The 26,187-nt window shown below is 38.3% G+C and overlaps 1 protein-coding gene across 35 annotated transcripts in view; it reads right to left on the bottom strand.

The window, feature by feature from the left end:
- The window catches only part of PTPRD (protein tyrosine phosphatase receptor type D), a 1,348,190-nt gene that overhangs the window by 531,106 nt on the left and 790,897 nt on the right, over positions 1 to 26,187 (bottom strand). The window contains exon 1 of one of the 35 annotated variants that reach the window (XM_075067328.1): positions 11,058 to 11,351. The exons of the other annotated variants lie outside the window; for them this stretch is intronic. The gene's annotated coding sequence lies outside the window, so the exon portion shown is untranslated. Of the gene's footprint in view, positions 1 to 11,057; positions 11,352 to 26,187 lie in introns of those variants that run through there. 35 annotated transcript variants of the gene reach the window in all.

Raw genomic sequence — 26,187 nt, 5'->3', positions numbered from 1 at the left:
AAAAGTGAAGCAGAGATAGAGAAAGTTTACTCCTTGAGGTTGCAAACACATTACTTATGTAGCCACATGTCCTTGACCTAAAAGCTTAATTGGGGATCTGATGGGCCCTTTTCTAATTGGGATGCTTGCAATCACATCATATCCTCAAAAACAAAGTGCAGATGGCTTGGTTTGGCTGAGCCTAACGTGCCTGGAGCTCTCCTCAGACTTAAGGTTTCAGCTATTTGGCCTTCTGGGTTCCAGTGGACTTTTGCTTCCCATACCATAAAGTTTTTCAAAGCCTTCTCCTTATAAAGACCAGTTTTCAGAGAATTCATTCTCAGTGGGACCTCCCTTTTCCGCTCCAGAGCCTTTGTGATGATATGCATAAAAATTCTCTCTCCAGCTATGGTCTATGAAAGTAACTTTTTTTGTTTTTTTGAGAATTAAGCTTCCGAGTTATTAGCTCCCTGTTCCTAATGTGTTTCCTTGATAAACTGCTAAGACATCAAGTCTGTCTGTGGCTTCCATACTAGACTCAGTAATTGGCTAAAATCATATGTCAATCTGACTTCTGAAAAGACAAACAGGACTCTCTACTTCTGCTAGCTAAATGTCATTCTACCTTGGGTATTTCGACCTCCTCGGAGAAGAGGCTTGAGGTCATACTGCACTGGAAATCTGCAAGTCTGCTGCATGGTCCTTCCCTTACACTTTCATCATGAACTACCATGTGGACATAGATTATGGAGACACCTGAATATCCCATGGGATAGCAAAAGAAGGAGCCTAACAACAAGGTAAAATTACTTACTGGTAATTCAGTTTTTGGAGTCCCTCTTTTTCTTCCATATTTCCTTTTGCTTTACCCATGTGTTATATGGAGTCTTATTTAGGCTGTCAGGTTTTAATGTGACCTGCATGGTTTTTTTGAAAAATTGGGGTTGTGCCCATTTATTCTTACATATATAAGAATGCCTAAAAGGTTTTTATTTTCCTGTTAGTTTTTTACCCGAGAAATATTGAGAATGTGAAGTCTGCTCTTTCCTGGTTTTGCTGGAGGCCCTCTGTCGGGTCGCACGATATCTATGGTCATCTCTAATACCCTCACTGAAAGGACTAGGGCGCTGAAACTTTAACAAACACTTTTTCTGTTCAAAATGTTACTTAATGATTGGCGCTAAATAAGCGATAAGAAAAGCAAATATACCTAAAGAGCCTTAAATATGGCTGAAAATCTTGTCACTTCTCAAGTTGCTAAGAGAGTAAATATGAAGCAAAAGTGATGTCATCATTACATTAACTTTCCTGTCAATCTTCCAACATTGAGAGGAATGGAGCTTCTTTTGTTAAAAAAAAAAAAAAAAACAACAGAAACAAAACAAACCATATAAGCAACAACAACAAAATTGGAGAACTTTCATACTGCCTTAATACATGACAAGAAGCAAAAAAGGGCTGTGTGCTTAGTCTCCTACCTCTCACTATTCTCTTGCTCCTGGTTTTCTGATATATGGTGCATAAATGCTTTATTGTTTGAGTTTGTACCAGGATGAGACAATAGGGGAAGAGAGTCCAATAAACAATTTCTGGAATTTCCCGTACAAAGTAGCTGCTAAGAAGAGGTATTAGAGCTGAAAGACCACAAGATTCCTTTAGGATTTCAGTAAGAAATGACATCTGTATGCTTGAGTAGTCCTTGAAATATTGATAATAAGAGACTGTAAAGCCCCTTTCTAAACATTCTGTCCAAGTAGCACAGGCAAGGTTTATTCTTTAGAAGTCTTGTGGCTCTTTGAAATCCCTTTGGGCACAAACTGCAATGGATATACTACCTAATAGGGAAAGGAAATCCTCACTAGTGGATATAGCTGTGTGAGGGCTCATCCACTGAATCTAGTCAAATACAGAGTATTCAGCTACCCAGTATTCAGTGCATCCTCCCAAGGCAATGTGTCCCAAAATTGTAATGTATCAGAAGAAAGTGTGGAGTCCCTCTCCTGAACATTGCATCAACTCATAATTACTTTCTTTTACCAACAGATTATATTTCTTTTAAAAATGCAGCATTTAATGGAATACATATGAGAAAGTGAATGAAGTGACATAGTATTTGCTACATCGTGCTCATACTAGCTGTGATATGCAATGTGAAACAGTGATGTGCCATTCATTTCAGAGAAATGCCTAGTACTTAATGCTACAACCCCTGTCACAGAGTATGTGAAGAAGAAACAGAAGGAGCTGAGAATAATAGAGTAGCACTAATCAGGATTAGAAAGAATTCCTATTTCCAAAACAGCTCTACAGTTCTTGTCACAATTTTTAATATATATTTGCGGGGGGGGGGGGATTACTCATGTGCACTAGATCAACCTGTCCCCTGAGTAAGCCCAGTTCGTATTCCCTGAAAGTGGCCTTCTGGGGATTACATTTCCCAGAAAGGCACCTGTCTGTTCCATCACATAGAGCTCTAAGAGCTGGAGATATAAATATTTCCTTTTTAACATATATACAGTATTTATAGATGTAGGCCATTTAGCACAGAATTGTCTAACAATCTCCAAGCTAACTGAAAAACCGTTGTGCTTAAGTCTGTTTGCAATGTTTTCCAGACATTTCAGGGTCTTTCCAAATTAAACATGGTGTCTGTTAGTCTTTTCGGGAGGTATGGTTTATTCTTGGGTTGCTATTAAATACCTTTTGGCTTTACAGAGAATAATGATCTCCAAAGTAATTGTTCCATGATGTATTTAAAGGGCAGTGAGGTTTTTATCTGCAAAGCAGTATGTTGAGACTTCATGTACCATTTAAGGCAATATTTCAGAATGTTTAACAGGACACAAGTGTTAATATATAGATTTACCTTAGTGACTCCAAAAATGTGCACTGAATATCTACTTCCCTTTGATTAATGTCACTTAACACAAATACTTTTCCAGAGTAATGTTACACTTTTTCCTTCATGTGCCATGTATGATAAAAATATTCCAAGTTTCTTATGTCAAGTACAAAATAAATTTTCCAGATTATCAAAGCAGCTTAGCAACATGCATTTGTTATATGTAAAATTTTGTTAATTAAAAATAGATCAATGATGCATTTAATGATAACTTGAAAAATGCTATTCTTCACAAAACAGGTTAAAAATTGAAACCTAATCAAGTAACCCATCTGTTATTTATAGTTAAATTAACTGGTAAACAGTGAATATTTATTATTTAAAATGCTTCACTTTAATTGATGAGTTTTCCAAATAAAAGTTGTTGGCAAGCCGCCAATAAAACAGAAAGCATAGCTCCTTGGCACAGCTCCATTTCCTTGATGGACCACTGCTGTAAAGATATTCCTGCTGGAAACATATTTCTCTTTATCAAAATGCTTTTGTTTTCTTATCTTATGGGACATTATAAAACAGCGTGTCAGATATTTTACCAAGACTACTTCTCTATGTCAATATATTTGCATTTAATCACTTCTAAGATTTACTAAAAGAAAAAGTCCAGCCTGATTTAAACTAGGGCAGTAATGATCATTTACAGGCTACTGACATCAATAGGAGCCTTTCCACTGACTTCAATGGGCTTTGGATCAGGCCCTATATCAGGAAATTCTTTACCATTATTTACCATTAAGTCTCCTTTCATAGTGTATGGTACCAAAGCAAATGAGGAACTCACAAAATGTCAGATCCAAGGAAGTCTCATGCCTTCCTCACAATAGCATGCTTTGTTGCCCATTCTTTATCTTATCATATTCATTTTAAAAAGTTATCAAATTAAGCCAATATAAAATATTAGTCTAATTTACTCAGGAAACCTCGGCAATTCATAATTAATATTGAACGTCTGTTCTTAAACCATCACCTCCAACTGGATATTTCAAAGATATTCAAACTATGTGCTTTTATCTGCAATATGTATTGTGATATCTAAAATAAAGATGGTAGGATAAACTTGATGTTTAATCTTTCATAATTAATGTATATAATTAATTCTCTGATCATAATTTCAGGAAAACCCTTACTGCATATTTTTCCAGGAAAATTAATATTAGACAATTTTAGTTGAAAAATGAGAGAAAAATTGTGCCAGGACTTTAAATGGCTTGATTTCAAATTCTAAATGATAATCCGTTAAATATTTTTAAAACACCTTCTAAACTACAGAAGTAATAGGTCAACAAGTATAGATTTATCTCATATTAACTCACAATTTGCTGACACACTTTAACAGAATATAAGAAAGAATGTACATTAAGCTACACTATTTCATATACTGTATACTAGGTAAGAATGCTGTATGCATATCTGTTAAAAAAAAAACCATAATTCTGACGACTACAAATGTCCTTAATATCTACAAATCTGTTTTTTTTAACCTCTAAAATGAATGGCTTTCTGAACTATCCTGGAACATTAGCTCAGCACTGCATGTGTCTCGTCTAATTTTTTTTCCCTGAGAAATGCTACTGGTTGGGTTGGCGTAGAGACAGAAAGCTGTAAATTCCTATCCTCCATCAGTACTGTTGACCTCAGAGCAAACCTCACAACTGGCTACAGGCATCCAACATCCATCATTGCTCCTGAAACCTAATCTTTCAGGGAAGGACAGCTGCACTGGGCAGTAGTTAAGCAGCTTTCTAAGACACACTATCATCCTTAAAAAAAACAAAAAAAAAACCCAACAACATACAACCAACATTTCTACACTACTTTCTAGTCAGTGTTTCAGCCTTTCATCAGACTGCATATTTTTCACCAAATTCATGTTTTTCACTTACATATATTTAACTAAAATTCTAACCTGCTGATATTTTTTATAATCAAAACTGTACATGTTTGCATATTCAAATGTAGGGACCTGACATCTATTTCCCATTAAAGTCATCAAGCATTTCATACTGACTTCATCTGGAGTAGTATCAGTATGTGGTCGCAACTCCTGACATGCTTAAAACAACATTTAGGTAAAAACCAGTACGTAATGTATATATCTGACACATAAATGACACGTTTGTTGCTCAAAGGGTTGAAAATTCAAAAAGGGGAATTCTGGTCCTACGTGTACAAATTACCTTTCTGTGAAGGAGACCCCTTCTGGAACTTACTTCCAGACTAGAGATGGGGAGTAGTGAGGAGGGGGTCTCCTTCCTTTTAAAAAAACACAAAACAATTTTAACCCTGCAGTAATTATACAGGTATACACAAATAAACTAATTTTACATGTACATGCCAAAACACCAGACACAGATTTCTGTGCTGAAAATACTTTATCCTTGAGTGTAAGGCAGATGAAGAAAGGCCAACTGTGTAAAATGTCCTAAATATTTTCCGTAAACTTTTCAAACATCACTGATGTTTGAATCTTCCACTAATAAAATAAAGTAAAATCATCCTTTCTTAACTTTAAGAAAATGTGCAAAGCTTTTAGCAGAACATCGTAACAGAAAGGTTAATTCTTCATTCTGAATGTCTCAGGCCCCGTAGCCATAAAAAACAATAATAAAGAAATAACATTCTCTTAATTCCATATCTACAAATCTCATTTTCCTTTAGTAAAGCTGTATTAAAGAATACAGCCTAGGGACAGTTAAAATACAATTAAAAAATTTTTAATTCAATCAGCATTATAAAAAGCAGGCAGAGTTTTATTGAGTACAACCTCAGCAAACAATTGTATTCTAAAGGTCACAAAGCCTCTGACATTGTTATCAGAATATGTCTGTATATTTCCAGTCAGTGAGTCTAAACAATTAACAGAAAGCCAAACGTCAGACTGAGGCAGGTTGCAATAGTAAAGAAGTTGGGCCACTGAAATCAAAGTAGAAGAGCAGTCAATTTGCAGGAGGATTGTATAGCTTTCTGCAAATGTGGGACTAGATCCACATTTGTTTCATTCAGATCCCTTCAGCTTGGCACTTGACCCAGTAGCTATTATGAGAAGTTAGCGGATTCTGCCATCTAAGAAGCTAAATTTTACATGTGTCACTTACTGAACTCTGACTTCTAGAAACATCGTTTCCAGAACATTAAAGGCTATAATCCAAAGATCATCGCATTTGCTTGCTATGTTTCACACAGTAAGTTTAATATATTGTGGATGGAGAAAATATGTACCAACTGACTATAACAATATGTGATTAGTTCTATTATTAAACAGAGCATTTTAATTATCTGGAAAACAATGAAATAAGTTTCTATACCAATGGAAAGACATTGAAAGAACTATTGAAGCTATGAAGAAGCCTAGCTATACTTGGAACCAAGAGGAAATGTAGCACAGAGCATGATAGTAAATTGGGACATGTCTTCTAGTGCCATGAATCAAAGAGAAAAACAATTTTAGTGTGAGAATATAAAATCCTATAATTTTTAATGAACTGATATGTGGAAAAATGTACTGTATGTTCAGTATGCTGTTAAATTTTGAAAGTATATAATACACACAGCAATGCTAGTAAGGATTTCGGAGACATAGGTATAAGCATGAAGTTTAAATTTGTGACATCACTCCTATTGTAGTAATTGCTGCAATATCCATCACAATTTAATTTCCCCCCTATTATTATGCTACAGTTGAATAATGTTAGTTTCTGAGGAATACGTCACAGCTGGTAAGCATGAGATACTTAAACGTGCAAAGACTTTTGATCCAAGGAAAGTAAATATATTTAAAAGCACATATTATGGCTAAAACTGAGCTGGTAAAAAGAACAAATTATGTGTATGAATTGTCATTTTAATTGAAGAATTAAAACAGCCTGAAAAAAACTAAAATCACTATTATTAAGCAAGGTTTTTAGGATTGGAACAATTCTTTGATCACTATATTTACAAAAGAACATCATTTTAGTAATTTTTCAATCAATGTTTTCGTATATTTTAGCAAGCAAACCCATATGTGAAGATTTGCACGTCATGTTTAAATAAGTATTATCACTCCCCAGTGAAAACCAACTGAGATTATCAGAGAGATGTTATGGGAAAATAGATCCCAAACTAAACCTGTGGCAGACACACAGCTCTATGAATGCACAGCAGTTTAAACAAGAGAAGCTTGTTGGAATGGAATTTACAGGCAAAGCACTCTCAAGCAATCTTTTTCTACATCATCAGATTTCCTCAGTAGATGTGTTGTACTGGAGCTCTTAGTGTAGTGGATCACAGAGAGAAAACACTTTTCCCCTTTGCTCCTACCTGGTAAATCATTGCTAATATATGAAGGAATATTTTTAAACACTGATTCTGCTCCAGGCTGTCAGTTGCCTTTGTGCATTCATATGTAGCTTCCTTTTAAGCCTTTTCCAAACAAATCAAGGGCTCGAAGTATTAAACAAATAAACAATCTATAGCAAATATGAAATTTAGAGTTTTAATGAAATATATGGACCATCGTATGCCATCAGTTTGTCAACAGATTCACAATGAGGGATTCTGCTTAAAAAGTGATGGCATGACATGGCCCTTTGATTTTTTTTTAAGTCAGTTAAATACCAATATCTACACTTTAAAAAAAAAAAATCCAGTACAGATCGTAGCATGCAGTAATACAGGAGTGAAACATGTTGGCTCAAGCACCTATACTGACTATTCACATGTAATTAGTCTTTGTTGTATTTTGAATCTAAATATATTCAAAGTATGTTGTGTGCATTTCAGAAAGGAGAGACTTGGTTTATCAAAATACTGTCTGAAATTCCTAGCCTTGAAAAGACATATATGATTTAAGGAGACTTATTCAGGTGGGCTTCATTATTATTATTTATTTACATATGTAGGATGCCATTTTTAGCCCATTTTTGGAACCGGGCAGAAAGCCTATTGTGGCAAATGACCACCCACACCACTTGATGTGACATAACTCAGCTGTTTTTAAAGTAAGATAGCCTATTAAAACATGGTGTACTGAAGTTGCACTTTCATTATGCGACCTTCAGTATGCTGACTTATCTCCAGAATCCTTTTAAAAATAGAATTGCTCAATAGCTTGATAAATCAAGTTCATTTTGAAGGAAATTCAATATGTGAACGTTTCAGCTGTGCTCTTTTACAAATGGTCTGCCTTGTCAGTTTGAAAAACTAAAAATCAACAAAGGAACAGTGTAAGTATACTTGACCTTATTCCCTAATGTCTATCAAGAATTCCATGCTTGGTCGATTTTAAATTTGTGAAACTGACACTCAAAAATGTATAGAGCATCTTCAGTCCAGATCCCATAATTGCTGACTATACTCCAGCCAGAGCCTTGGAATCTCCGCACTTGCCAACTTACACAGCACTTACAAAGCTAGTTTAAATACTCCATCAATCTATGTCTATTCCTTCCTTAGAGTAATCCTATTTAGATTATCTTTTAACCCTACGCTTGCATTATGGGAACAGTGCCATTATTAATCTAATAAAGGAAACTTGCATTTTAAGATGAGACAAAGAAATGTAGCCTATCACCTCTGATAGCATCTTTCCTTAACCACAGTGGCAGGGGAGTCAACAATCCTGAATAGAATTATGGAGGGAGGGGAAGGACAACATACACTTAACTCCCGAACAACATTAGTCTAATTTATTGGCAATGAATCATAGAAAAGTGTCATTTTGATGTTGGCTATCTGTGTTAAAAATGTCCTTCTGGTGCATATGTTATGCACTGGTATTTGCTGTACACAAGCAGTTTATACAGGCCTCTAGTGGTTTAGACTAGAGCACACAGCACAGATGAAGGGGGATTCCTACTCTATAGCTTGGCTAGTTTTAGTCTCTGCATTATTCTGGCTTAGAAATGAAGGGTGACCTTAAAATTAAAACTGAATTACTGATTAAATTCAGTAAATAATTCATTTCTAAATATAACCCCAGAGCTCTTTTCACAAACCTCCTCAGAAAATTAAATGCTGTATGTTTTAACATTTCCCATTCAGTGCACTGGCACAACAAATATTTGAGTTATATAACAGCCACAACAGAATGTTTAATTTATTCCACTTTTTATTATTCATTAAAAAGTAATATGACTGCAAATACTAAAAGCAGATTTTAAAACACAGATCCTGACATCTAGAAGCTCAGAGATGCAGTTTTCCTTTTGAAACGCCATTCCTGACAGCTTGGCATAGCACACATAAACCACAATGAATTTCTCAGTGCCTTCTTAGAGTAGAACTCTACTACTTAGCCAAAGCTCTCAGTACTTAAAGTGGATATACACAAGCTATACATCATTTCAGCATTGAGAGAAACCTAAATATATTCCACCATACCACCACAAGTGACAACTAAAATTGGAAAGCTACTCCCGTAAAAAGTATCCAGTTAAAACCCTCTCCATGTCTTTGTAAAAGCTACACCACCGAGTTCTTTGAAAATCCCATGCTGACACATTATAGCTTTTAGCTATTTTAACTGGACAAAATTTGACAGCTGAATTTATGAAACTGACCAGTTTGCCAATTTCACACTTCAAAAAATACAATAGCTGATCTCATGAGAGTGAATGTAAGGAAACTGTCATGAAATTGCTAGCTATGTGAGATGCAAGTACATAGAATTATTTTGGGGGACAAGGGAGAATTTTATTTTGTTCAGAGCTGCTCTGTTCAATAACAATGAACAATAAAGCTTCGTTCTTTCCCAACCCACTAAATACAATATATTCTAAACCACATTTCCATAAAGAATAGAAAGTAGTAAATATTCTAAATCTTTTATCAGACACCAAAGAACACAAAATATCTTAGAGCTGTGTTTCTTCATCTCTGCATCAAGATTCAAAGTAAAAGTCTTGATGTTACAGAAGTTGCCTGTGTTTGTACAGAAGGTAGAGGGAAGGCAATTGGCAAAAGGGTCACAAGATAGAATTCACATAGAAAGTTGAGACTAAGTTTAAATACTTGAGAGAACAGAAACATAAAATAAACATATCCACCCTCTATAACTAGGAAATTCCAAAGCAAATCAGTATCTAAGGTCTCACATGAAATGTCGCACAGTCTCCAGTGGCTATTGAATGAACAGAAAAACATTAAACCTTTGCTGTTCTGTGGTGAGGTGAACAAAATGGTCCTCTTTACATATGTAAAAGCTTCAGTTTTAAATTGTGTGTATGTATGGGGAAAAGGCGAGAAGAAATAGAAAGGTGTGTATGTGGTGGTACAGTGTACAAAGGCCAGGCAGGAGAATGTATACTCATCACACAAAAGTCTCAAATAACAAGGAGAAACAGAAATGTGCTTATTGAGAGGTATCTGGAAAAGGAAAAGTGATGATGACTTGGTAGGGGGTGACAGTTTTAAGGAAAAAATACCCCTCACCCCAAAATGTAGCACTTAGAACTGAATAAAGAAAACAAATCTTGTATTTATAAGTCAAAGTAGGCTACATTAAAAGAGGGGGAAATCCCTGCTTACAACAAAATATGATTTTTAAGAGGGAGCTGGTAAAATAAGTTTTTTGCACAAATATGAGAGTTCCATTATAACCCTACAGAAAACTGACTGCACTGTTTCAGTTTCTTTACAGTGGTTTCAAAAAAGGACCTTTAAAAAAAACAAACCAACCCCCCCTCCCAACTTCTTATCACCATGCACAATCATATGCAAATACCATAGAGGAAAAGAGAGAACTGATCTGATTCCAGTGTGTAAAGGTCTCCAAACAATTCCTCCCACACTTTGAATGGCAGCCACTTTCCCTTTGATTGCTGCTAGTTCCCCTTCTCCCCACTAGTTCAAATTAAAAAAATGCTATCATTAATAACAACTCACCCCTCTTTACAATACACGAAACATGAATCCCCCCTCCCCCCACACTTACAGTAGGAATTCAGTGGAAATGTCTACTCTGGTCACTAGTCAAACCCCCCACACACACACACACACCCCACAACTCCTTTCTCAGCCGTGGTTCGAGATTAAAACCCAGGAGAAAACAGAGGCGCGGGGTCTGGCCAAGGCTAGGGGCAGCCAGTTTAACGCCGGGAGGCGGGGGTGCTGAGCATGGTGCACATGTGTGCAATGCTCCCCACACACGCACAGATGGAGCGGCAGAGGGGCAGCAGTGGGCCAGCGGCGGGGGAATTACCTGGTCATGCTGGCTCCCCCAGTCCCAGCAGCAGCCACCGCCGCCGCCTGCCCGCCCGCCACCACCAGCGCTTTCCTCCGCCGCCGCCACCTCCTCTCGCTGGACTCCGGGGCGGCCAATTTAATCCAAGCCAAGCAGCAGGAGCCCGCGGGTCGTTGCTATCTGGCGCTGGTGCGTGGCTCTCACAGTCCAGCGCCGGCAAGTGGGGGAGAGTCGGCGGGAGTGCGGAGATCCAGCAGCCAGGGGCAGCCGGCTCCCCCAGCCGCTCTCTTCCCGGCTCCGTTCTCCGCCTGCTTCTGCCTGCTGCGGCTGCCGCTGCTCCCGGGCGCTCGCTCTGGTCCCAAGCTTCTGCTCCGCTTCCCCCTCCTCCTCTCTTCCCCCGGCTTCGCCTGGTAGCAGAGTCTGTGGCTGCAAATAGCTGGGTCGCTCGCCCACCCGCCTCCCCCCACTGCTCCAAACAAAGCGCCGTGCACACAGACGGGAGGCAAAAGGTGATTCCCTCTCTCGGGGGTGGGGGGAAATAGCCACTAGCAGGAACGGTGCCCCTGCTCCGACTCCCCTGGGAGTAAGGGGGGGCGAGGAGGAGTGAAGTGGTGGAGGTGCCTCCCTCTCGCTTTGTTTTGATGGGCTTTTTATTATTATTTTTAAATCCTCTCAGGCTGCGTGGATCACAGGAGCCGTATGGCCCCAAGTGCTGGGGAGAGCTTGTTGCAGAGCGGTGCGGGAGCGGAGACGGTACTGAGAGAGGGAGAAGAACGGAGCCAGCAGCGTCTCCCTGGACCACTGACTGACTGAGGACATAGGAAACAAGAGAGAGACACACACGGGGGGCGGGGGGTGAGAGGGGGGAAGGAGGAGGGGAAAGACGGTGACGTCACTCCCAGGGACCCAGCTAGCTGTACCAGTCCAGCCCAGAGATTTTGTCTTGTGTGTGTACACACACACACACACACACACACACACACACTTGTTTCCAGTACTGTGTAAATGGTGTGTGTGTATCAGAGGGATGCACACACAAAGACAGAACTCTGAGATGATGGGCATCTCAAATATGTCCCCCTTCACATTCTCTCTCTCACACACATACACACCACTAAAGAGACTACCTCCCTGTGTGTGAGAGAGAGAACTGTCCCTCTCCAAAAAAAACTTTATAAATCCAGTCTATTTCAGTGGAATTTAAAGGGTTAACTTCTGTTCCAACTCACATCCTATACAATCCAATGAAATCAATGGAGTTGCAAGTACCCTAACTCAGGCAGAATTAGTCCCTGAAGGAGTATTATCATCGTTATCAAACATTTGTATATACTTCCATAGGTTTACATGGCACTTTATTTTCTTTGTAAAGACACAGGGCCAAAGTCCATGTTCATTTACAGCGCATGAAATTAGGGGAGTTGAATGTAAGTCACTGCAAAGTTTGGCTTAAAGTCTCTGCTTTTTTTCTTCCTGGGGGCCCCAATCACTTGGAGAGGAAGTTCTTCCTTACCTCACAGGGGTGTTGTGAGCATAAATATATTAAAGACTGGGAGACACTCACATACTATGGTGATGCTCCATGTAATTGCCTCAGATAGATAGGTCCTGCAAACATTTATGCTCATGAGTTCTCTCACTGACTTATTATACTGAGATTGCATTGTTATATTTAATTTTGTTTTATATTATTTGAGTTTAGTTTGGAAATGTAGTGCTTCCCAGCTTTAAGGCTACTCCTGCTAGAAGGAAGGTATACTTTGTTCCTCCCCAACTCCTGTCCTCTTGTTGACATACTTCCAGTTGTGCCATGCAAAATGATCCCAAGGTCAGTTTTATACTCAAAGGAGCACTGCACCTTCCAAAATGCAAAAGATTTTAATAATTGCATTATGAGTATGGAAAGGATATACGGAATGTGGCATGCCTGACCATTTTTAATCCTGTTGAATGAATTTGAGACTATTTTTGTTGAACAATAAAAAGTTGAGTTGATTTATATTATATTTACAAATAAATCACACACACACGGTTACAGAACACAAACAAAAATTAAAACCCCATCACAACCCAGCCCCCAGGTACCCCAAGACTCTATGCTTGCTTTGACATAACTAAATAGATATGCCAAGTTTTAATATAATGATCCAGTGTCCTGACAGTTTTCACCATTTGCCTCAGTACTCTACATGCTAAGATCCTGGAATGACAAAGAAAAATTGGTCAGTAATCCCTCATCCCCTACAAATTCTGACACCGCCACCACAATTTAGATCTGAGTTTTGAGACTATATTTAACTTTTTCCACACAATTTGCAGTTATAATCATCTTGATATAGCTCCTCCCTCTGTTCTTCTTGTCAGCACTGTGGTATGAATAAGAAATAAATCTGCTTCCTTCTATAGAAACCACTAAAGCCAGGCTTACCTAGTGAATTTAATTTCTCAGATTTCTGATTTATGCAATAATGTTGGATGTATATATGTAAAGAGCAGAGGGAGAAATGATGCTGAGTGCAGTGAAACAGTATGAAAAACTCTGTGTCTGCTGTTGCCCAAGGATGAATCAGTATCTGCTTTGATATCATCAGCAACAATAATGATAGCAGAAATATACATACATATGTGTGTGTGTTTATATTTCTGCTGTAATGTTAAACCTGTTGTTTCTATTTCACTGATATATTTTTGCTCCCAAAAGTTTTAGCTTTCAGGATGCGTAACTCAAAATATCACAAGTTAACACAATGTGGAGATAATATTCTTTTACAAAATATATTAAGAAGTTCAAGTACAATGTTCTACTAGTTTTTGTTTGTGCAGTTTATTGCCAAGATTGTGATAATACATAACTGCAATGCTAGCACAATACTGAATTGGAAGAACATTTCAAAAATATATTAACTTTGAAATATTTCTTATAAAAATATCAAAAATTGAAAGTGCTGTACTCCCAGGTACAAAGGTACTGAATTAAGCTAGGTACTCATGATATGAATCTATAAACAAACATTTCAGTTTGGGAGATATCTCTTGCTTCTGTTTGTATCATTAAAAATATCTATACACATATATAAACACACATACACTTCTTCCATTGTTAAAAATAACTGTTTAAATTCTACTCACCTAAATCACACAAGTAGTCTTATTGCCTTCACTGACACCTCACATGAGTAAGGGAGGAGAGGCACAGAGCTTTCCTCTTGACTGCCACCACTTAGGGCCTGATTCTACATTTTTTACTCAGGACAAAACTCCCATTGACTTCTGCTAGAGTTTAACCTGAGTAAGACATGCAGGACCAGTCCTTAATGTTTTCATGTTGCAGTCTCATGCAGTTCAAACATTAAATAGTACTGTATTACATTAGAGATTAATACTACATACTGTTATTTTTCCCTTGGCTCGTGTGTCTAAGACTGTGGCATGCAATGGTGACAACTAGGCATCCCCACTAAATTCTTTAGTACAGTGGGATGTTCCATTAACAGTTAGAACCATCTCAATCAAAGTGGAATACTCGGTCACTTCAGGAGAAGAGCAAAGGGGGGCACGAAGGATACTCTATAATTACCTTCCCCGTTTTTTTGTTGCAGGCATTATGATAGCCGTATATTACAATTATTTATAATTACTATACGACAAGCTGTCAGGTGAAATCTAACAGGTGATTTGTCACAAAGCTCCATTAATGTATACATTAGGCATTGGATTACCAAATGATTAGGGAACGAATTTCTGAGTTGCTGCACTGATACTTGAAAAATTCTCATTTATAAGCCACAAGTCTTCGTGATCTCCCAGTGAATATTAAAGATAATAAAATACTACTAGACAAGTAAATACATGAGTTGTCAGTAAACAAAAAAATACATTCAACTAATGCACCTTGGATATGCATATCTTTTAAGTGCTAATTTTGTATCTCAGCAGACTTAGTGGGTTTATCTTTATCTTTCAAACTTCCATGAGTCCTATACATCTTTCAGCTGATAAATCTTTGGTAGTTAAAGACAGAGGTATCTAGAGAAGAATATGATTTCAAGTACAGTTGTTTTTTATTATCATTATTTTTTCCTGGTTCACTATTTTTATCTTAGCTCTTTCTGCTTAAGAAATAAAAAAAATCGAAAAGAATAAGAAGTGTACAGGAAACTATTAATTAATCACATGATACATGAAAATCTACAGGGACTTGAGGCTGATGAAGCAAGATCAGTTTTATTAGACTGCGCTAGAATATGTGCCACAAACTAGAAATAAACAGAAGTATATGCAATGAAAGCTGTAAATAAGATTTTTGGACACCAGAGATAGCTTTGTCTTCTATTACTGGAGAATGTCAGAAGTAATGAAAACTCTGCTGAACAATTTTAAAAAATAATATATTTGGAATGGAAAATGCAATTGGGGGCGGGGTTCTAGATTTATTTAGATTTTTTTGCAGCAGGTCAGTTGTGAGATTGGCTTTAAATTCAGAAAAGGTGCTACAACATACAAAAGATGATTTCACCTCTTGAGGTAGGAATGTAAATCCTGTGCTTGTAGGAGAGATTACACCCCCAAATTACGACAGACAACAACAGAAGAGAGTATGGGCAGAACATCACAAGTCATTTCTGAGTTCAACTAAAGTGAAGATATGCTCCCAAAAAAGAAAAAGGGGCATATCTCCAACTTAAAAAAAAAAAAAGAAATACAAGCTGGCTTCCTTTTTTCCAGTCATCAAAATAAGAAGTATGGCATACCAACATATTTATTATCATTATCTGTCGTCTGTAGTATATTCGTGCCTTGGAACCCCAAGAAAGGAACAAGGTCCCACTGTGCAAGGTACTATTCATGCATAGAAATAAAGACAGTCCCTGCCCTAAAGAATTCACAGTTGCATACCACTACCCCATTCAAGCTTTGAAAATCAACAACTGAATTAATGTACTTTAAAATTCAGAAAACAGAGAAAGAAATGGGTGAGTGTAGAAACTTAAATATAAGACTACATAATTAATCGGACTTTAGTGTCCTTTGTCTGAGTTCAGATGTCTAAATGTTATAGACAAGATAGTCAATATTTTTATTAATGACCTTGGCACAAAAAAATAGATGTGTGCTAATGAAATTTGCTGATGTTACAAAGTTGGGAGGCATTGTCAATACAGAGGAGGATCAGAAAAGTACACAGGAAGATCTAAATGACCTTGAATACTGGAGTGACAGAAAGGCTGAAATTCAATGGTACAAAGTTCAAGGTCATGCACTTAGGGTCTACTTCTAAAAATTTCTGCTACAAGCTGGAGGCTCCTCAGCTGGAAGTGACAGAGGAGGAAGGAGACCCTTGGTGTGTGGGTCAATCACAGGATGATTATGAGCCACTAATGTGATGGGGCTTTGAAAAAAGGCAAATATGATCCTAGGATGTATTAGGCAAGGCATTCCAATACAGATAGAGAAGTATTAATGTAGGACCTCATCTGGAATATTGTGTACAATTCTGGTCACCCATGTTCAAGAAAGATGAATTGAAACTGGTATAGGTGCAGAGGAGAGCTACTAGGATGATCTTGGAAATGAAGGGCCTATCTTAAGAGCGGAGAGTGGAAGACTTTGGCTTGTTTATTCTAGCAAGGAAGGCTGAGATGGGAGATAATTGTTTTCTATAAATACATTAAGGGGGCAAATACCAGGGAAGGAGAAGAGCTATATAGCTAAAGCACTGTCTCAAACAGTGGTCCTCAAGCTCCATTCAGGTGGGCTGCAGATAGTTCCCTCTAAAGTGCATGCCTGGGCAGTCACACACAAAAAAACGAAATGCCTGGACCCTGGAGAAGATGCAAATATAAGATGAGGTGGTGGCCTTGGGGAGACTTGGGACGTGCAGGCCTGAGGCGGCCAGAGAAAGTCGACTTTCCCCAGCTCCAGGGCTGTGGTGGCTGGGAAGAGATGGTCCTCCTTCCCAGTCTCAGCTCTGTGGCTGCTGTGGTGGGGGAAACACCCTCCCTCTTTCACAGCTCGGGGGTTGCTGCGGCGGGGGAGAGAGGGAGAGACCCCCCCTCCTTCCCAGCTCCAGCTCGGGGGCTGCTGCGGCAGGGAAAGAGGGCACATCCATTGCATTAGAAAGGTAAGACTACTGATATTAAAATGAGTTGTGTGCTTTTATTTGTACATCAAAAACATTAATTATTATTATTCTACATATCACTTTTATCCAAAGCGCTTTACAATACTTAACTAATGGTACAAACATCATTTGGAAAGATCATGAAGTGGTCCACCCAGACCCTCAGCAATTTTCAAGTGGTCCGTGAAAAAAAGCTTGAGAATCACTGAGCTATAGGATAATGATAGCACAAGCACAAATGGAAATAAACTGGCCATGAAAAAGCAGATTTTTGAGAGCAGAAGGAACTTTCTACACCATCATCTAGACTGGCCTCCTTCATACCACAGGCAATTGAATTTCAATATAGGCTAAACATGATCACCTGTATATGTTACTGCACTGTTTTTATAACATTCCTAGCATTTCCTCCTATTTTTCCCTTTTTAATACTCACGTTATTCACTGGTTTACTATCCATTCAAGTCCACTGCACATTCACTTTTTCACTTGTGTGGTATGTAAACTATGCACTATCATGTCCTTTTAAGTATGTCTATGTGTTTTGGACAGAACAAGAGGTGTTAAACAAAACCAGATTAAGAAAACAAATTTGCTCACCACACAACTTTTGCTAATCATTGTCATTCTCAGCAATTCAGTTAAAACAGAAATCAGGACCATAAGAATAATCAATGTGCTAGCCAAAAAAGTATTCAAGAAAAAAGGAATGAAAAGATTTAATCTCTTTCATTGAATCCAAATTATTAGCAGGACTTTGGTGCCAATCCTTTACGTTCCAATGTTGAAAAAGCATTCTTCTATATTAAACTAGTTCTGTGAGGGAAATCATGCATTAGTCATGGTTTTTCAATTGGAGGATTTATTTTTCAACAAGGGAAACAACTTCTCAGAGTTCTGTTAACGCAAAACCATTCATCGTAAACCAGAGCAGATGTCTTTTTAGGACAGAGCTACAGTTCAAACTAATTCCATATGCGGTTTTTGTACATGCTAGAGCTACAGGAAACTTTCGAGCTGATGGAAATCAAACACCTCAGAGGCTACACTTGAAAACTTACTGATATTTGCTCAGCTGACTCCCTGTTTATGGTGAAATGAAGGCATCTCCCACTGTGGCACAAAGGTCCTGATAAGTGAAGTCATTTTACCCCAAAAGTGTGGGGATGATGTGGGCAAAGACATTCCTCTGCAGTGTTGCAAGATTATCCTTTCCACTGAAACTCACAGATTAACTGATTCCAAGCCCAGAGGGGACCATTGTGGTCATCTAATCTGACCTCCTATATAACACAGGCCATAGAAGTTCCCCAAAATAATTTGTAGAGCAGATCTTGATTTAAAAATTGTCAGTGATGGAGAATCCACCATAACCCTCAGTAAATTGTTCCAATGATTAATTACTCTCACTGATAAAAAATTTACACCTTATTTCCAGTCTGAATTTGTCTCCCTTCCACTTGCAGCCATTGAATCATGTTCTACCTTTCTCTACTAGACTGAAGAGCCTAGTTTTAAATTTATAGACTACAATCAAGTGACCCCTAACCTTCTCTTTGTTAAACTAAATAAACAGTTTCTTGACCCTATCACTGTAAGGCATGTTTTCCAATCCTTTAATCATTCTCACAGCTCTTCTCTGAACCCTCTCCAATTTATCAAGAGTCTTCTTGAATTGTGCACATGTGAACCGGACACAGTATTCCAGCAGCAGTCACACCAGTGCCAAATCGAGGTAAAATAACCTCTCTGTTCCTACTCAAGATTCCCCTGATTATACATCCAAGGACTAAATTAGCCCTTTTGGCCACACCATTCCACTGGGAGCTCCTGTTCAGCTGATTATCCACCACAATTCCTGAATCTCTTATAGATTGCATACCAGGACCAAGTCTTCCATTCTATAAGTATGGTCTAGGTTCTTTGTTAGTAGATGTATATATGCACATTTAGCCATATTAAAATGTGTATTGTTTGCTTGTGTCTAGATTAACAAGTGATCCAGATTGTTTTATATCTGTGATCTGCTCTCTTCATTATTTACCACTCCCACAATTTGTGAGTCATCTTCAATCTTTATCAGTGACTATTTTATTTTTTCTACCAGATCATTAATAAAAATAGCATAGAGCCAAGAACCAATCCCTGTGGGACCCTACTAAAATCAGATCCTATACGTTATCCAGTTTTTAACCCAGTTAACATGTGCCATGCTAATTTTATATCTTTTTAGATTTCTAATCAGAATATCATGCAGTACCAAGACAAATGCCTTACAGAAGTCCAATATTATTACATCAACACTACTACCTTTATCAACCAAACTTGTAATCTCATCCAAAAAAAGATATCAAGCTAGTTTGACAGGATCTCTTTTCCATAAACCCATGTTGTTTGGCATTAATTATATTACTGTCCTTTAATTCTTTATTAATCGAGTCAAACATCAGACACTCCAGTATCTTGTCCAGGACCAATATCGCATTGAGAGAACGATAATTATCTCCATCATCCCTTTTTAAATATTGGCACAACATTAGCTTTCTTCCAGTCTTCTGGGACTTCCCTAGCATTGTCAGACTTATTGAAAATCAACATTAACAGTCCCGCAAGCTAATCAGTCACCTCTTTTAAAACTTGTGAATGCAAGTTATCCAGATCTGCTAATTTAAGAGTCTAGCTTTAGCAGCTGCTATTTAACATCCTCCCGAGATAACCAGTAGAATGGGAAAAGTGTTATCATATGATGAAGTATTTTTCCCCCCCAAATACACAACAGAAATATTTAATTGAGCACTCCTGCCTTTTCTATTTCTATTATTGTTGATAATTCTGACATTTCCATCTAGTAAGGACCAATACCATTGTTAGGATTCTTTTTCTTCCTAATATACTTTAAAAAACTCCTCCTTATTGTCCTTAATCCGGCTGGTCTTAGATTTCATCTTGTGTCCATTTGCTTCCTTTATCAATTTTCTACAGTTCCAAGCTTCTGATACATATTCATTACTATCAACTTCCCTTCCTTCCAACTTTCTAACTAGGTTGTTTTTGTTTTTTATAACCAGTATGGCCTTTTTCCTCAGTTGTGGGATTGTGGCTCTTCATGCAGCTAGTGAAGTGTTCTTAAACAATTCCCAATTATCATTCATATTTTTCTAATTAAATTCTTCCTCCCAACTAAATTGCCTCACAATTGTTTTCAGCTTTGTGAAACTGGCCCTTTAATATATATATATATTACTAGTCTGGACTTATTCAGTTTCTACATTATAAATGTGATCAAGTCATGATCACTTGTAACTAAGTTAACATTATTTTTTAGTTCTGTGATCTGTTCCTCTTTATCAGTCAAAACAGGGTCTCATACAGAATTTCCATGTTGCATGCAACAATTTAAGGGAATTTCATCAATAATATTTAGAAATTGAAGTCCCTCATGATCACAAACACAGCTTTTTTTCCCTGTGCATTATAGATAGGGGCATAGGGTGCTAGTCATTCTGTTGCTGAGTGTGATTTGGTGGTCTGCAGTAGATACCAACTAATACCCCATCTTGTGCTTTATCTGTTAGTACATTGATCTATAAGCATTGAATATCATTTTCTTTTAAATGGAAACAGGTAATGCAATCTATAAGTTCCAACAAACAGGTTCCAACATAAGTTGCTCTCTTCCCATTTCACTTGAAAAAAAAAAAAGAGAGAGAGAGATACACACACACACACAAACTTGTTTGGCCTCTTCTTGCCCCTGTTCCTATGGTGTAGTTTGTGACTGGCTCTTGTCTTATATGGCAGCAGTGTTCAGACAGGGTACTGAGTTTACAAATTCCCACAAAATCTGCATCTCCCCTCTTTCCCCTACAGTCTTCTCCATAGAATCATACAAAAGGTAAGTTTGGAAAGGACCTCAATAGGTCATCTAGTGCAGTCCCCTGCACTGAGACAGGACTAAGTATTATCTAGACAAACCCTGTTTGGTCTAATCTGTTCTTCAAAACCTTCAGTGACAGAGGTTCTACAGCCTCCCTAAATAATTTGTTCCAATGCTTAACTATTTTTACAATTGGAAAACTTTCCTAATGTCTAACCTAAATCTCCCTTGCTGCAGTTTAACCCCATTACTGCTTGTCCTTGCTCCATGGTTAGGAAGAACAATTTATCACTCTCCCATTTATAAAAACCTTTGATGTACTTGAAATCTGTTATGTCCCTACTCAGTCTTCTCTTCTCCAGACTAAACAAACCCCAGTTTTTTCAATCTTTCCTTGTAGGTCATGTTTTCTAGACCTTTAGTCTTTTTCATTGGTCTCCTCTGTACTGTCTCCAATTTGTCCTCATCTTTCCCAATGTGTGGTACAATACTCCAGTTGAGGCCTTATCAGTGCTGAGCAGAGTGGAAGAATTACTTCTCATGTCTTGCTTATTGTCCTTATTCCCCTCTTAATAGACAGGTACTATATTTTCCCTTCCCTAGTCTTCTGGGATCTCTCCCATCCTCCACGAGTTCTCAAAGATCATCGCTAATGGCTCAGAGTGTTGTTCAGAAAGTTCTTTAAGGGTATGTCTACACTGCAATAAAACACCCGGGGCTGGCTCATGTCAGCAGACTTGGGCTCATGGCACTCGGGCTGTGAGGATATAAAATTACAGTGTAGACGTTCGGGCTCAAGGGGGGTGGATGCTAGTGCCCAGATTCCAGCACAATCTGAAAAGTCTACACAATCTGAAAAGCCCTGCAACCTGAGTCAAATTATATTGGCCAGCAGCAGGTGTTTTATTGCAATGGGGACATACCCTAACTATTCTAGGATGTATTCATCAGGTCGTGCTGACTTTAAGACATCTAACTTATCAAAGTAATTCTTAGCTTGTTCTTTTCCCTATTTTAGTCTAATTTACACTGCTGCATTTTCTGTTACTGTCTTTTCCTCCTCATTAAGTAATGAGCCTCCCCAGTCCTTGGTCTTCCTCTTGCTTCTAATGCATTTGTAAAACGTTTTCTTGTTACTCCTTATGCCCCTAGCTAGTTTAGTCTCATTTTGTGCCTTTCTAATTCTTTCCCTACATGCTTGTGTTTTTTTATATTCATCCTTCATAATAAACTGACCTAGTTTCCACTTATTCTATGATTCATTTTTGAGTTTCAGGTCACTGAAGATCTCCTGGTTAAACTCTTACCATATTTCATATCTTTCGAATAATGCATTGGAATAGTTTGTTCTTGTGCCTTTTATAATGTCTCTAAAAAAACCTGACAACTGTCTTCAATTCTTTTTTCCCTTAGACTTACTTCCCAAAGCATCCTACGTATCAGTTCTCTGAGTGTAAAGTCCATTGCCTTTATTCTACTGTTTTCTGTTCTATCATTCCTTAGAATCATGAACTCTATCATTTCATGATCACCTTCACCTAAGCTGTCTTCCACCTTTAAATTCTCAACCAGTTTGTAAGAATCAAATCTAGAACAGCCTCTCCCCTAGCCGCTCTTGCTACCTTCTGAAATAAAAAGTTGTTTCCACTGCATTTCAACAACTTGTTGGATAATCTGTGCCTGGCTATATAAAGTTCCCAACAGGTATCTGTGTAGTTGAAGTCCCCTATCATCACGAAGACCTCTGACATCTTCTGAGACTCACTTACTTTCTACAACCTCTCCAGTGCTTCCTCCTCTCCCACAAGCCACTTCTCTCTATTCCTCCCCACAAAGTGCTATTCTCCCCACAAACCTCAGTGTCTCTTCTCCAAAAACTCCCAGACTTACCCCATCTCTCCTCTCTATTTCTCTAAACTCATCTCATTCTCTCCCTCTCATCTCCCCAAACTTTTCATTTTCTCTTTCTCACGCTGCCGCTTGTCCTAGCTTTTACTATCTTCAAAATCCTTCCACCTCCAATAGCCATGCCTCCTTTTTTACCTGTCCCTGTTAAGGAAAGGGAAAAGAGAAGATGCTGCCACAGCCAGTGTAGTTCTTTCATATCCCAGGCAGGTTCTTCCTGCTCTGCAGAACTTCAGAGCCAGTAGGTGAGGGACTGAGCCAGGAGCCACAGCTGCTTGCTCAGCAGTATATGTAGCAGGACCTGCAGTTATAGCTCCCTCCTGGTTATTATATACAACAGCTAAGTAGCTGACAGTAGCAATGCTAAGCACTTCTACACAATGCCCCTCCTCCAAAGACAGCCAAAATTCAGATGGGAAAAATAAAGCAGGGCTCAGAAAAGGCTTGTGTGCACCAATTCACTGCAGCAGCACCTCTCTGTTGCTATTACAATCTTGTTCTCTAGTACCTCAGCCTTCACTGAAAAAAGTAAGTTTTTCGATGTTGTGATCGAGAAGAAAGCCTAAGAAATGTGAATCAAGTGTAATCAATGCAGAGATGTCTAAGCGAATTTGCAGGTAGCCTGAAATGATAGCTCCAAGAGCCCTAAAATACCCCATTGACATCAGTGAGGGATTAACTTAGATATCTAGGGATGTTAATTTAAATACTAAAAATTCATAGATTTATAGATTCACATTTCAATGCCAGAAGGGACCATTGTCTGACCTGCTGTATAACACAGGCCATAGAACTTTGCCAAAATAATTCCTAGACCATATCTTTTAGAAAAATATAAAATCTTGATTTAAAAATTTCCAGTGATCCACCACAACCTTTGAAAAAATTGTTCAAATGGTTAATTATACTCACTGTTAAAAACCTGTGCTTTATTTCTAGTCTGACTGTATCTAACTGCAACTTCCAGCCACTGGACTTTATTTCCTTCTTTGACAGGTTGACTGGCCTAGTGGATGGGGGGAATTAATAGACATGATATATTGTGATTTTCGTAAAGTTTTGACATAGTCCCAGATGACATTCTCATAAGCAAACTAGATGTGGTCTAGATCTAGGTGAAATTACTATAAAGTGGGTGCATAACTGATTGAAAGACTGTACTCAAAGAGTACTTATCAAAGGCTCACTGTCAAACTGGGAGGGCACATCTAGTGGGGTCCAGCAGGAGTCAGTCCTGGGCCTGGTATTATTCTATATTTTCATTAATAACTTGGATAATGGAATAGAGAGTATGCTTATGAAATTTGCAGATGACACCAAGCTGGAATGGGCTGCAAACACTTTGGAGGGCAGGATTAGAATTAAAAATGACCTGGATAAATTGGAGAATTGGTATTAATTTAACAAGATTAAATTCAGTAAATGTAAATGCAAAGTACTTCATTTAGGAAGGAAAAATCAAATGTGCAATTACAAAATGGGGACTAAACGGCTACACCACAGTGCTGCTGAAAAGGATCTGGGGATTATACTGGATCACAAATTGAATATGAGTCAACAATGTGAAGCAGTTGCAAAAAAGACTAATCATTTTGGGAGTGTATTAACAGGAGTGTTGTGTGTAAGACATGGGAAGTAATTCTCTCAATCTATTCTGCACTCGTGAGGCCTCAGCTGGAGTACCATGTGCAATTCTGGGCACCACACCTTAGGAAAGATGTGGATAAATTGGAGGGAGTCAAGAGGAGAGCAACAAAAATGATAAAAGGTTTGACAACCTGACCTATGAAGAAAGGTTAAAAAGACTGGGTATGTTCAGCCTTGAGAAAAAAAACAGAGGGGGGACCTGAAAACAGTCTTCAAATATGTTAATGATTATTATAACGAGGACTGTGGTCAATTGTCCTGCATGTCCACTGAAGGTAAGACAAGAAGTAATGGGTTTAATCTGCAGTAAGGCAGATTTAGGTTAGATATTGCCGGGGGGAAGGGGGGGGGGGAAGGGACAACTGTCTAAGAATAGTTACATTCTGGAATAGGCTTCCAAGGGAGACTGTGGAGTCTCTATCATTGGATGTTTTAAGAACAGGTTGGATGAATGCCTGTCAGGGATTGAATAGGCGTATTTGTCTTGCTTCAGTGTAGGAGGATGGACTTGATGAGCTCTCAAGGTCCCTTCCACTCCTACATTTAGTGATTCTGTGATTCTGAAATTCTTTTGTCTGCTAGACTGAAGAGCCCATTATTAAATATCTGTTCCTCACGTAAGTACTTACAAACTGACCAAGTCATCTCTTATTCTTCTCTTCATTAAGCTGACTAAATTGAGCTCTTTGAATCTATCACCATAAGGCATGTTTTCTAATTCTATAATCATTCTTGGGGCTCTTTGAAATGACTTCAATTGATCAACATCCTTCTTAAATTGTGAGCACCAGAACTGGACATAATATTCGAGTAGCAGTCACAACAGTGCCATATAAAGTGGTAAAATAAACCTCTCAACTTCTAGTAGAGAGTCCCCTGATTAAGCATCCCAGAATGCCTTTTGGCCACAGCATCACACTAGGAGCTCATGTTCAACTGATTATGCATCACAACTCCCAAATCTTTTTCACTGCTTCCCATCATAGAGTTCCCCCTCCCCCACGTAAATATGGCCTATATTCTTTGTTCCTAGATGTATATATCTGCGTTTAGCCATATTAAAATACATATTGTTTGCAAGTCAGAATAGGTGATGGGCAGGGTAGAGGCAGACATAGATCTATACAATTTTTTCTAAGTGACACTGTGAGTGAGGTCTCATTGCTGTGTCAACCAGTGCATGGTGTGTCCAAGATACTACCATCTTTTTCTTTTTTTAACCCAACAAGGAGGAACCAAGTTCAAAGAGCATTGCGGAGCCCATGGGCATACTGAAGCCCCAGTGAGGGGCACCCAAACTCAAGCAGGCCCATGAAGCTCAGACAGCATGTACAATTATATTTTAAACATCTGCATAATCTACAGTGAGCACATCTCATTTTGGTGAGTCCTGTGCAGAGCTTATTTTACGGGTGTAGCTTGGAAGAGTATCACCATCATTCCCCCCCCTATCTGAATAAGGCATTGTTATTTAGCCAAATTAAGATGTGTGTGTGCATGTGGTGGTAATATCCTCCTTGTAATTATGCCCTGAGTATGTGCTGCAAATTACTGAGAGCCATCAACTTCTAATGGGAGCCAAAAAATGAGGAATGTGC

This window comes from Chelonoidis abingdonii, chromosome 6 (assembly GCF_003597395.2).
Source record: "Chelonoidis abingdonii isolate Lonesome George chromosome 6, CheloAbing_2.0, whole genome shotgun sequence".
NCBI classification, from domain to species: Eukaryota; Metazoa; Chordata; order Testudines; family Testudinidae; genus Chelonoidis; species Chelonoidis abingdonii.
This window is presented reverse-complemented; position numbering and strand designations above follow the sequence as displayed.